The sequence below is a fragment of the Peromyscus maniculatus genome, chromosome 20 (assembly GCF_049852395.1).
Source record: "Peromyscus maniculatus bairdii isolate BWxNUB_F1_BW_parent chromosome 20, HU_Pman_BW_mat_3.1, whole genome shotgun sequence".
Classification (NCBI taxonomy): domain Eukaryota; kingdom Metazoa; phylum Chordata; class Mammalia; order Rodentia; family Cricetidae; genus Peromyscus; species Peromyscus maniculatus.
In genome coordinates, this window is record NC_134871.1 from 24,812,635 (window position 1) to 24,826,521 (window position 13,887).

Below are 13,887 nucleotides of genomic sequence, written 5' to 3' on the forward strand. Positions count from 1 at the left end.
GTGTTGCATGGAGACATTAACACCCCCATGCATTGCTGGTGCAGCTCCTTTGGAAAACAGACTGCCAGCCCCCTGGACCTCTGGTTCCCAGGCGGCACTCTAAGTTTGAGTTCAGAAGATATAAAGGCAAACTACAGCCACACAAAGACTTGCGCATGAATGCTGAGCGCTATCACAATTCCTGAAAAATGGGGAGAACCCACGTGTCAGTCAACACATAGACAGATAAACAAAATATGACATGGCACACAGGGAATGTTATTTGTTCATGAAAAGAAACGGAGCCAAGCCTGGTGGCTCACACCTTTAACCCCAGCATTCATGAGGCAGAGGCAAGTGGATTCTCTATGAGTTTGGGGCTAGCCTGGTCTATGTAGCAAGCTCCAGCCCAGCCAAAGCTACATAGTGAAACCCCATGTTAATAATAATAATAATAATAATAATAATAATAATAATAATAAGAAGAAGAAGAAGAAGAAGAAAAGAGGAGGAGTAAATGGAACATTGACACATTACAACAATGAAGAACCTTGAAAACATTATGCTAAGTAAAAGGAGCCAGTCACAAAAGACCACGTATTACACAATTTCATCTGTATGAAATATCCACAATAGGCAAATCTCTTTCTATATTAGCAATAAATTAGTGACTCCCAGGGGCTAAGGATTTGAAGAAGGAAGCGAGTAGGAGCTAACAGGTATGAGATCTCTTTGGGGGAGGATGAGATTAACTCTGATTAACTCTAAACTTGATTGTGGCATTGGTTATATAATTCTGTGCCTCTATGAAAAAAAATGTTTAAGTGGGGATTAATATGGCACAGTAGTGGCCTCTGTATCCTCAGGGGTACGCCCCCATGACTCTTGGTAGAAAGCCTGGAACCTCAGAGATTATTGAACTCTGTCTAGACTATGTCTTCTGCGTGTCTCAAAGCATTGCCATAGCGCTCAATCAATTACTCCGTCCATGTTTTATGCCCGTTGCCTCCTCTGCCTGAAACTTCCTGCACTCTGGGGCCATTAGTAAATAAGAAAAGATCACACAAGCATTCGATACTGGTAACTCTGACCCGACAAATGAGCCTGACAGGAAGCCACTAATGAGTGCCGTAGACAGCATGGATGCAGGGCGTGAAGGACAGACTCACACCCAGGGCCAGATGGTGTGGGATTTCACCGTGGTACTCAGAACAGTATGCAATCAAACCTTAAATGGTTTATTCAACATTTTGGGGCTGGGTTGACTTTGGATAAACGAAACAAACCCCAGATAAGAAGGGACTTCTGTATGTGCATCTAAATAAAGTCTTTTAAGAAATCAAAACCATTAAATAATTACAATGGATAAATCTCTCTCTCAGATGAATCCCCACTTCTATCACGGCCACCTTCCATCTGCCTCAGCTGTCAGAGTTTATTGAGACCACATGCCACAAAAGACGAACTGACAACCAGGGGACATTCTGTGGCCTAAAAACCCTTCTTTTTGCTTGCATAGCCTGAAAAATATCTTGAAATTAGTTATAATTTTAAAATTAGAAAAAAAAAACACATTAAAATGAACTTCTGGCTTCTCTTGAAAAAGAAAATCAACCTAAACTAAAATAAGATTTAAAAAAAGATGATGGTCACACCAGACATGCATTCTCACATGGAAAAAACGAGGCTGCCCTCTTCAGGACCATGATGCCTTGCTTCGTTTGCTCTGTTGCCACAGCAGAATACCAGAGACTGAGTAATTTGTAAAGAAAACGGTTTATCTTGGCTCATGGTTCTGGAGGCTGGAAAGTCTAAGATCCAACGACTGCATCTCGTGAGGGCCACGTGTGGCTTCAACTTATGGTAGAAAAAAACGGAAGGGCAAGTGGTGCCCTGGGAAATACGCGAACTAAGGCTAACCGGGATTTTAGCCAGGCTGGTAGCTGGGCTTCCACAGATCCTAAACTCGCTGGGGAAGACAAGGGCTCCTCATCCTAACCCCTCCGAGTGGGTCCCACCTCCCAAACTGCCACACTGCTGAGCAACTGTGGTTGGTATGAACTTCTGGGGAGCATACTCAGATCATAGCAGTTCCCGCCCCCGTCCCATCTGCCTCTGTAAACCTACCTTCGGTCACATATTCGTCACCTATTTTTATCTCTAGGGACATTTGAATTTGCAATAGCAACTGAGACCTTTTCTGACCTCAAAACTGTGTGTTTTGGAGTTGCCTCAGACTGTTTTCTGATTGGCTAATCCTATGGTGACTTCCAGTCCCATATGCACAAAGGACCCTGGAAGGGCTCTTGTAAACATTCATGTTGGGTCACACCCCCGAGCCACAAAATCTGAATCTCTTGGGGTAGGGTGTCCAGGACTAGTGTTTAAAAATAAAAATTAAAGACCCCCAAATAATCCAACCCTCCAGGTGACTCCAGTGATGGCTTAAAGTGTTGGGTTAATCTTTGAATCCACTTGAGGCAAAGATTTGAATTTTGGTTTGCTTTTCAGTTGAGGCAGAACTAGAGAATGGTTTCAGTTAGACGGATCCTTTAGTTGATGTTCATTAGCATGGATGACTGAGTGGACCTAACGTGCCCCCTCCTGTGTGCGTGCGAGCACGTGTGTGTGTGTGTGTGTGTGTGTGTGTGTGTGTGTGTGTGTAGGTGGAGGCTAGAGGTCAACCCTGAGTGTCATTCCTCAGGCACTGTCCACCTGGCCGCCTCTCACCGGCCTGGGGCTTGCTCATTAGGCTGGGTTAGTTGGCCAGTGAGCACCAGAAATCCATCCCCTCATCCCCTCCCAGCTCTAGGTACACAAACCCATACCAGCTCACCCTGCATTTTTACATGGGTTCTGGTGGTGGAACTGAGGTCCTCACGCTTGCCCGGCGTGCGCTTTGCTGGCTGAGTTATCTCCACAGCTGGCAATGTCTTTTCTCTCATCATGCTATGACTGCAGTCTGGCCAACATGGACGGCCAGGTCGCTGCGCCTTTACTACTCTGTTATTTTTAGCAAAGTTATTTTTGTTTGTGTGTTGTTTTTAAGTGAAGAAGTCGACTGGGTTGACAAACCTGAGAAGTTACAGTGGCTTTTCCAGAGGTAGCCAGCACAGCATGCAGGCACCTGACAAACACTGGGTGAACGAACTGACTGACCAGGCGTTGTTGCTTCTCACTGTTTTCAGAGTCTAGCGGCGTTCTGCAGTGTGTGAGGGTGTGTAAGGGCCCCGTGGGGGTGTGTGTGTAAGGGCCCGGTGAGGGTGTGTAAAGGCCCCGTGGGGGTGTGTAAGGGCCCCGGGAGGGTGTGTAAGGCCCCTTCGCTGTCCATCTTTCCTGAGGTTTTGTTAAGCCATCGCTTGACAGGACGGTCTGAGTGGAGAATGGGCCAGTGAGAAGGAGTCGTCTTCCCACCTCATGGACATACGGGTGCCAGAGAGGATTGGGGGCGCAGGAGGGCTTTGGAAAAGGTTCTCCAGGATACCTTGAACAGACTGAGAGATGACAGGGACGCCATGCCTCCCAAGGCAAGCTTGGGAGAGACTCTATGTTGAATCCCCAGCACTCAGATAGCACTGATAGATAGGCACACAGACAGCACCCACCGGGAAGTGCTTGGCTGGAAGCCTGGGTGGTGGTGGGTTGGGATCCCAGCAACCCCGGCTGGGGCGGCGACTGCACCAGGGCAAGGCGGGGCTGCCGCTGCTGCACCTGTGCATCCCAGCTTCGGCTGGTGCCCTCACCCCGGGAGCCAGCCGAGCCCCATCCGATGGGGGGCCACGGACGCGTTGGGGAGCGGTCGGCGAGCCAGGCTGGGGAGGGGGGCGCGGCTGCGGCCGAGCTGTCCAGGGGGAGGCGGGAGGAGGGAAGGCGCCGCCGCCTCGCCCGCGGCGACACAGACGCTGGGAGCGGCAGAGGCGGTGAGTCGCAGCGCCTTCCCTCCGCCGGCCGGGCGGCCGGGAGCGGGAGCCGCAGCTGGGCGGGCTAGCGGGGGAGCGGGAACCCCGAGCGGCGGCTGGGGAAGAGGCGCTCTCGGGTGCGGCGGGAGCAGGGCATAGAGGGCATCGCGGAGCCCCCCAGAACCCGGTCCCTGCTGCTCCTCCCCAGGTGCCACCCACCTTATCAGTGTCAACACCGCCGGCCCCCCGCAACCCCACACACCAGGCTCGCAGGGACCATCAAGCTTTAAGTCCCCCCTCATCCCCCAGGCTGGCGGCTGGAGAGGAGAAAGCAACTTTGCAGGGGACCCGGCGAAGCGCGCTGGCTCGAAAGGGGGCGTTAGCGAGCCTGGCAGATGGGGGAGGTCCCGAGCATCCCCACCCGGGACCAGGGGTATCGGTACCGGCCCGCTCCGGGCCTGCAGAGTCGGCAGTGAAAAGCCACGGCCAGAGGCCCGTTCCGGAGGTGGGGGGCTGGGGAGGGGGCTGGGGACTGCGCCCGGCGCTGCTGGACCCTGCGGCAGCGATCCGCGGCGTTTTGAAAGAGAGAAAGATTCTCCTGTGTGGCCTTCGCGGGGCTGGGGAAGTGTGTGCTGGGGAGCCGTATTCGAGAGTTTTCAGTGCATACCGATTTATTTTTAGCTTAGGAGAAGCAGGATGTGCAAAGTGGGTTGTATCAACCCGGGAGGGGCAGGAGGTCTCCCTGTCCGCAGGAAACAGTAAACACACAAGTTTCTCGATGCAGATGCTTGCTGTAACTTTCGTGTGTTGAGGGGGTGAAAAAAAAAAAAAAAAAAGAAGCCTCCTTTGGGCTCTTCCTGAGGGTGGGTCTGTCTGAGGTTGCAGGCCAGGCTGGCTATGGGGATGCTGTGTCCCTAAACGGCGGTCCCCCACGGAAGATGCAGCTTTCATTCTGCTGGAGACTGGTGTGAAACCAGAAGCTGGGCTGCCAGCGTTCAGTTCCCTGAGAAGGAAACCACACAAGCCGCTGTTCAAAGTTTTCCTGGTTCTGACTAATTGAAAAGAACAGACGCAGGGCACTGTGTTACCAGTAGCAGGGCTGCAGGCAGGGGTTTGCCAGGCCGAATTGGCAAAGCTTGTGAGGATTTTTACTCCAATTGGGAGATGCTTGCGTTTCATGGCCAAGGCAGTGATGCCAGGGACTGCACATGAGGGGAGGTAGGACAGTGTGGTGGAAAGGTGAGGGGGCACGCACAGATGCGGGGGTGGGGTTGGGGTGGAGGAGCCGTAATTCAATATCCAGACACCCAAGCCAACACACGGCGGACATTCCCAGTACGGTTCTTCAGCCAGACCGTCAGATTTGAGTTCTGTCTCAGACCAGAGCAGCTCCTACCCACAGGCCTCCTTGGCCTCTTTTGTGGTTCCTGAAGCGAGGAGGTTGCTAATAGGTATGGAAGCGACCTCAGGGATGCTGTGCAGATTGGATGTAGCCCTCAGAGAGTTAAACCTCAGGCCAGGTGGGAGGTAGGCAAGGAGCGAATGTGACCCTTGCTCCTTTCTGCGCGTGGTTGTTGATTGATTTCCTTCTTGTCCAGATTGCTGCACTTGTCTTCCAGCTGCCTGGCTGCTCCAATCAGAACCTCCTTGTTCCAGTTCATTCTCCATCCTGGAGACAGCCATTCTAAAAACAAAAACCTAAGCTGGTTTGTCTGGCTGATTTCCCTCAAAGGCACCCCTGTAGCTTCCCAGATAAAAGCCAGACTCTGAGAGTACACACAGCCGTCCTCCTGTCTCAGCCCCTCTCCTGCAGCCTCTCCTGCAGCCTCCCCACTCTGGCCTCTGCACCTGTCAGCTCCCAACTTCCTGTCGACTCTTGTATCTTCTTCCTACCCAGATGCTACCACAGGACCACAGCAGGCCCTGGGCACGCCCCTCCCAGGTGACTGGCTGGCCCTGCTCCATGCAGTCACAGCACCCTAGGCAGACCCCTCTTCCCACTAGTGATCCTGTGTGTCAATCTTCCTGCCTGCCAGCACTGGGAAGGGGGATAGGGACGGGGACTCTGGGTTCAGACAGATGTTTGTTGAATGAATAAATTAACATCAGTCAAGCAAAATTCAGTCCCTTTCACTCAAGCCAGAATTAAATATGGAGAATAATAAAGAGGAGGACTAAACAAATCTTTGTACTTAATAATTCATTATAATAAAAGCATCAGAAAGTACTGGGAAATCAAGAGCAGGGCATGCTGCTTTAGTTCTCTCTCTCTCTCTCTCTCTCTGCTAAGCTGTGGACCTGCAGTTCTCCTTCTTCTGTAGACTGCATCTTGGGTTCATAGACATGAGCCACCACACCAAGCTCAGAGGCCGTGTGAGAGGCATTGTGAGAGTCCATCTGTGAGAGGCAGATTAGCTGTGGAGAAAGCCCCCAACTCCTCTTTTCTTCGTTCTCCCATAAGCCTGGCCACAGGATGGAAACACATCTCACATGAATAGCCTGACCCTCTAGCTCGGTGGTTCTCCACCTTCCTAATGCTGCGACCCTTTAACACAGTGTCTTGTTGTGGTGACCCCCAATCTTTCATTGATACTTTATAGCTATCACTTTGCTACCGTTACGAACCGTAATGTAAATCTCTGTTATGTAACCCGTGGGAGTTGAGACCCACATGGCGAGGACCACTGCTCTAGCCCTTCCTTAGAGTAGAGTTTTCTTCCGGTGTGAGTCTCAGTGGATCCGATGAGCATGAGAAACCTCCGGTCCTGAAGTCTCGGTATCACTTTCCAGGCAATTTGATGTGTCCTTTGGCTATATCTCAGAGCCAGCATTTCCCAGCAACTCTACTGCTGCCCACAGGCTCCCGCAGCAAGCTAAGAGGGGGCCTTGTTCTCTGCCGCGCCCCCCAGCCTGGCTTTAAGGCTTAGCAAGGAGGTTTAACCAAAGGTTGCTTTTTCCAGTTTTAAAGGGTTGTGAACAAAACACAAAGAAGAGTGTGTGGCACAGACTTCCTTCTTCATAGGAAAACCTGGACAGCCTCGAGGCTGGAGCCAGACAAGTGGGTTTCATTTTGCATGTCATCTCTGATTGATTGGTAGTGACTGCCTAGAAAGCTGGGGCCAGGCTCAGCAGGAGAGGGGGCTGTGGTCAATTAGTGATGTCTGTCAGGGAATGGGATTAGGAGGTGGTGACAGCTTTTGTCCTCATTTTTCCTACCCTAGAGAATGTCATCGGAGGACAGTGAAGGCAGAAGACAGGGGCAAAGTGATCCCCACAGGAAGGCAGGAACTTTCCATTGCAGTGATAAACAGCCACCACAGATAACACATGCTCCGTGAACCGTGTGTGCCTTAATCTTTGCAGTCAACTTCCCCCACCCTTGAAACATAGAAAAAAATGTTTTCTTTAGATTTATTTATTTTATGTTATGTGTATGAGTGTTTTGCCTGCATATATGTTTGTGTACTACATGTGTGCTGGTGCCTGAAGATGTCTGAAGTAGGCACTGGATTCCTTGGAACTGGAATTAATGGTGGTTGTGAGCCACCATGGGGTACTGGGAATCAAGCCTAGGTCTTCTGCAAGAGCAACAGGTGTTCTTAACCTTTGAGCCATCTTTGCAGCTCCAGAAAACCTTATTTTAAGTAGAACTCAATTCTGTTGTGTCAGCAACTCCCAAACTCAGACGAGTTTTCTGTTTTATTTTATTTGTACGGGTGTTTTGCCTCCATGTGTATGTGCAATATGTGTGTGTCAGATCCCCTGGAACTGGAGCCGTGGTGCAAGCATTGTTAGCAGGACCTAAGGTCACGCTTGTTTTGGTTTGTTCTTTTGGAACTGGTGGCATTTTCAGTCTCCATCTCACTGTGTGAGAGCTGGAGGAGCGCTGGCCCTCACACAGTCTGGGCTTACACCCAGGGAGAAGGAGGAACACCCCCCCCCCCCACCGCTCACGGTGGCTTGCTTGCTCAGGCACATTATTGTATCTTAGATCCTGTTCAACTACTGATCCAGAGGCCAAGGAGCAAGGCTACTTCTCTTACAGAAAGCCGAGGTCACAGGAGACAGGCCCTTGAATATTGGATTGCACACAGATGCTCTGTGGAGTCCTTGTAACAGTCCCATTTTCCAGATAAGAATGGCAGGCTTAGCATTCAACAACTTGCCCAAGGTCACGTGGCTGGTAAACAGTGGAGTTTGGTGTTGAAAATCACAATTTATGCACTTCGAAACATACACTTATTATTTGTCAACAGAATGTTTAAAGAGAGTTTACTATGAATCTGTCCTCTCTATTTCTGAAAAGATGGACCCATAACTTCAAGAAATTGAAAGTGTCTCCTGGCTGGGGAAAGTGAGGAAAAAGAAGACACAGGCCCTCTACTCAAGCATTCAAACGATAATTCAGAGCAGTTTCAACATGATCAGCACTGTGCTGGGTTCTCAGGATGCAGGCCGAACCAGCTCCGGTTCCTGCGTTAGTCACTCTGTGGTGACACCAAACACCTGATGTGGGTGACTTGCAAAGAGGAAATGCATGTTTTGCTTAGTGTCTGGAGGTTCTGCCGAGCTCTAGGCTTTGGGAACAACTTCATAGCAAAGACTGTTCACCTCAAGACAGCCAGGAAACAGAGTGGGGGACAGGAAGGGGCCAGGGGCAAGATGCCCCCATGGGCCCACCCAGCCATTCCCCTTCTCTAGCTAGGTCCCTCCTCAGAAAATGTACAGACTCTCTCCAAATAGCCTACATTGTGACCCTACACTTCAACATGTGAGCATGCGGGAGACCTTTCCCATTCAGTCATCTCCCGTCCTTTAGTTCATATATGGAACAGATTCACATGAGCTTGGAGAACAAGGGTGTACAAGTGTAATGAGCTCATTTGGTGGGGACAGTGACCTTTTATTTAAGGTAGCCCCAGGAACACAGCTTGTGTGCGTGAGGTGAGGAATAATAGTTCTTGGACACATTAAAATTGTGACTAAATGCAATCAGTATGAAGTCTGCCATTTTAACTGCAGTTTTGTGTCGCTGAGCACATATGTTACTGAGCCTCTCTATCCACCCCTCCCCAGATCCTTTTTCTCTTTCTGAACTGAAGCTCTGGGCTTATTAACCAGCAGTTCCCCATTCTTCTCCTCAGCCCCTGACTGTCCCTTCCTCCTTTCTGTCCCTGTGAGACTGAGCACCTCAAGGCTGCTGTACCGTTGGCACTGTAGCTAACATTCACCTCTTTGTGACTCATTTATTCCACTTGAATGCCCCTAGGTTCGCCGTACTGTGAAAGCTGTCGGAGTTTCTTGCCTTTGCAAGGCTGAATGTATTCTATCACAGGCGTAGGGCACATTTGGCTATCCGTTTGTCTGCTGCTGGGCTGGACTGTTGCTGTCTGTTGTTATTGTAGAAAACACCACTATGGACATGGTCATGTAGGTGCGTGTTCAAGTTTCTACTTTTCAATCTTTTTGGTTGTGCACTCGGAACTGGAGTTGCTGGATCCCACGCCATTCTACATTTAATCTCTTGTAACCACCACACCGTTTTCCACATCGCTGCCACTTCACACGTCCACCAGCAGGCTGCCAGGGCTTCAGTGCCTCCACACCTGGCCACTGGTCTCCTTCTTTTTATGGCTAATAGATCTATCCTCGTGGGTGTGAAGGGTTGTAGCCTTGAAGGTTGGTTGGGGTCTGCAGGTGAGGGGCAGGGGCAGACTTTGAGACTGATTCTAGGGACGTGGGGAGCCACTGGACATCTGTGACCTGTGACAACACCATGAACAGGATCCTGACAGGAAGAGAGGACCGGGGCTGCTGAGAAGGCAGGGGTTTTCTCCACACCCATGTGACTGCAACACGACCATCTCCGTCCTGTGCGTATTGAATTTGGGAAGGGAAGTAAACATGGCACCGTGACGTGTTCCTCAGACATGTCGACCAGTTGCTCATAGAAATGCCTACTGGAGTTCCAAGCATCATTCAGTCTGTTCTGGCAAACTCTAACCTTTATCGACCAGGGTCCCATAAAGAAGCACACTTCAAGGGTGGAGGAACTAAAGCAAGCTCAGGTTAATGGGCTGTTTGCACGGGTGTGGGTGTGGTGAAGTGGCACACACACACACGTGTGTGTGTGTGTGTGTGTGTGTGTGTGTGTGTGTGTGTGTGTGTGTGTACACACACACATGCTATACAAGGGGATGTGACAACAGTTTCTAGAAATGCATCGAGAGGCAGGTTAATGGGAGAGCATTACGTACAGAGCTGTGCTCTTCATCCAGGCAGAGAGGTACGTAGTCCAGGAAGTACCTGGCTACTCTTGTTCCCACCCTCCAGTCTTCTGTAGACACAGCTAAACTGACCTGAAGCCAGAGGCCAAATGGGCTTGTGACCAGGGTGAGGCTTGTAGGGCACAGAAGGGAGGAGGGAGGATGGTGGAGCAGGATGGTGGAGCAGGATGGTGGAGCAGGATGGTGGAGCAGAGAACAGGTCATTTTGGAGCTCTGTGATGCACCACCCATGTAATGGGTGACGGAGCCAGAACACCCCGAGATGGAGGTCAGAGCTCAGGGAACAATCAGTTGAACTGGGGCTGGAAGTCTTGCAAACGGTGGAAATGACAAGGACATTTCTCATTCTTCTAACTGGCTCTGGAGTAGCCGTCTGTCCCTAAACCCAGGACTCTGTGAAGTCTAGTGTGGTTCCGGTGGGTACCCTACCCCGTCAATATCCAGGCATAGCTGAGGGACTCTGTAGCCCGAGAAAGCTCTGTGGGAACCAGATATTAGTGCCATCAAGTACTCGCTACTCTGTATTGGGGGAAGTGGTGGGTCCCATTCTGGGGCTGGATTGAGGACTCCTGTGCACATGGAAAGATTGCTTTAGAGGACTCAGTTTCCATCCCTGCTGCCTGCACAGCTGAGGACCTGCCTATATATTTATTTAGAGTTGGGGCCATCCTACGTTGCCGAGGCTGCTCTTGAACTTGTGGCTGAGATGCTCCTTAGGCTTCTGAGCTGCTGGGACTCCAGGTGTGTGTCACCGTGTCTGGTGGCTGTGAGTGTCCTGGGTTCCAAACTCTGTACCCCTTTCCTGTGTGTCCCTCTCCTTCATGATCCAGCCTAAGGACACTTGCCATAGGATTCAGGGCCGGCTTCAGCATCCACACTGCTCTTTTCTCAGCGTCCTTATTTACAGCTGCAAAGACTCCCCTTTATTTTCTTAAAAAGTTGATGTTCTCTGATTCTGGGGTTCAGGGCATAGTTTAGGAAACTCTATTCATTCTTCCACCAGGCTTGGGGGTACACTTACCCTTCTTGTGACCCTCTATTTTATCTCCCCTGCAGCTCCTAGAATTTGTTGCTCCTTATTTCTAGACCTCATGAGGGTGAGGGGCTGACGAAGTTAGTCTGACCTTCATCGGGAGTCCTCTGCACTTGGCTTTGCTGGATGGCCTTGGAGGGGATTAAGGGAGAGGCAGTGGACACTTCCTGCTTAGGACCTACCCAAATGCTTTCAGAAATGTCACGAGGAAGCCCGAGGGCAGGCTGAGGGTGCTGGGGACACTTTAGAAAAGGATCACAGAAGCAGGACAGGCTCAAGTTTCTCTTCTTTCAGAGAACACTGCTTAGACATTTACCATGTGTCAACACTCCCAACCTTGGGCCTGGGTACACAAAGACACAAGGTAAGGTTCAGCACAGCTTTCTCACCTGCCTGACTAATTTGACGACAGTTGCACATCAAATGAGCGGTAGCAGGAGCTTCCACACTGTGGCATGAATGACTGTTTGGCGGCGTGCACTGGTCACACACACCAGGGAAGAGCACAAACTCATTCACTAAGTTGTGTTTCTCTCCGAGGGGTGGGGCTAATGAGAGCAGGAAAAAGAAAGAGAAACAACGCTCCAACCGGTGCGACATTGCTCTGTTTGATCCCGCCACATCTACAGAATCTTCGGTATTCCGGTCCTTAGAGAACAGTTTCACCAGCTGAAGGAAAGGGTTCTCCTTATATCAGGAGGCCAGCTGCAGAATCTGTAGGGCTGGAAGGAAAGAAAAAGGAAAGACATCTTGTTAAAAAGAAAAAGAAAAAAAGTTCAAGTTGGTGACGGGCGGGCAGTAAGCCTGGAGCCCTCCTGAGCATGGGGCCCTGCACTGACCAATGAGTCTGGCCTGGCCCCTCGTAAGTGCTCCCGATAGCGACATCCTTCCATATGATGCCACCTCCATAAGGTGCACTGACCTTCGTCGTTCTCAGCAGGACCAAAGAAGAGTTCTTGAAGTCCTGCCTAGTTCCTAATGGACTCGGCAGCTCTGGACCGGGGTTTGACCACACCCCATGCTAATGCAGAACAGGAAGTAAAGCCAATAATTATGATGAGTGCTTTTTTAGGACCAGCTTTGGGGCAGGGCTGGACCGTCAGTCAGGTTAGCTCTATGTTACTGTAATAAAACATCTGTGATAGCCCATTTAAAAAGAAGGCAGGACTCATAGTTTTGGAAGTTTCAGTCCATTTTCATTGCTTTGAGCCTGTGGGGAGGGAGCACATTGTGCTGGTGTTGTGCCTACGTCACAAGACCACCACAGAGCTGATATCCAATGCAAAACACACAGGGGTTTATTGATAACAAATAAGCCCGGGCTTGGTCTGTGTCCAACACTCAACACAGCGGGTGGAGGAGGACAGCCCTGAGCTATCAGGGTGAGGGGTTTTTAAAGGGAAAAACCATAAGCAGGGTGGTACAAGCCTTGGAGTCATATGATTGGGTGAGGGTGTGTAACATTTGAATTTACTGGTTGGGGGTTACAGTTTTTTTTTTTTTTTCAGAGCTGAGGACTGAACCCAGGGCCTTATGCTTGCTAGGTAAACGCTCTACCACTGAGCTACATCCCCAAGCCCTACAGTTACCATTTTTGAGCAGGCCTGGACAAGTTCCAGGTTTTGTCCTTGAGCTGCCATGGAGGCTGGCTGGCCGAGCACATACTGACTGTGGGGACAGATTTAGTGGCCCAGGCTCTGTCCTTGAGCTGCCATGGGGGCTGGCTGGCCTCCCATGTTCACATTGACCCATGCACGTAGCTCTAAGTTGGTGAGGGGTCCCAGACAGTAAACAACTGGCTGAACCTTGAGCAGTCAGAGTACGTGCAGAAAGAGAGCTACTGCAAGGACTATGTCATAGCCCTCCCAGAAATGGCTTGCCCAAGTCTCAGGAAACTGAAATTGAGGCCTGATCTCTGAGAGAAGACTGAGCAGCCTGTTATGGCGTCTGCTTGGTCCTTTCACTCCCCCATTGAGTAGTACATCATCTTCAATCTTGGAGATTTTTTCTTTTGGTAAAAAACTTTATATTATTTTAGAGACTAAATTGGAAGCAGACAGCAAAGTGAGCTTTCCCTTATTCAGTTGTTGACATCTGCAAGTGTGTCATGGGTTTGATTCAGGGGCTGATGTTGGGATTCTAGCATCCTCAGTTTAGTGGTACCCAGACAGGCATCTTCATTTCGTTAAGACATCAGTGACATAAGAGCCAACAGTAATTAGCAGAAGCACAAGGGCCAAAGCCCTGTGATGATTGACAGAGTTCCTTATCCTGAAGGAACTTGGAAATGAGAATAGGGACCAGTTATTACTTTATCTCAGGTTCCCTATGACAAGAATTTCCCTTTTGATCTGACATTCTAGGAGGAGGAACAAGGGCGATGTTTTCTCTTCTGTAATTACTTCCTGCTGACATTGGGACATTGTTGTCAGGGCCCTGGAAAGCTGGAATGTTAGTCAAAGGCAAGGAGGGAACGTAGAAGCATCTGGTTCATTGACCAGCTGAAGAGATGGCATTTAGATCGACTGGATTGGTCCATATCAGTTTTCAGCAAGTTCAGGGCCCACAGTTATTTGGAATATGTTGTCACCAGCAAATGATGCTCGGATGTGTCTGTCAGCCAAGAGGAGACAGATATAAACTAGGAACAGGAGTTAAAACTTATGAACTTATTTGGAACATTCAGACC

At 50.1% G+C, this 13,887-nt stretch overlaps 1 protein-coding gene across 2 annotated transcripts in view; it reads left to right on the forward strand.

The window, feature by feature from the left end:
• The first annotated feature begins 3,877 nt into the window (after nucleotides 1–3,877).
• Ncald (neurocalcin delta) overlaps nucleotides 3,878–13,887 on the forward strand; it is a 401,997-nt gene continuing 391,987 nt past the window's right edge. The window contains exon 1 of one of the 2 annotated variants that reach the window (XM_076555873.1): nucleotides 3,878–3,899. The gene's annotated coding sequence lies outside the window, so the exon portion shown is untranslated. The remainder of the gene's footprint in view (nucleotides 3,900–13,887) is intronic. The other variant, XM_016001388.3, reaches the window with a different exon arrangement.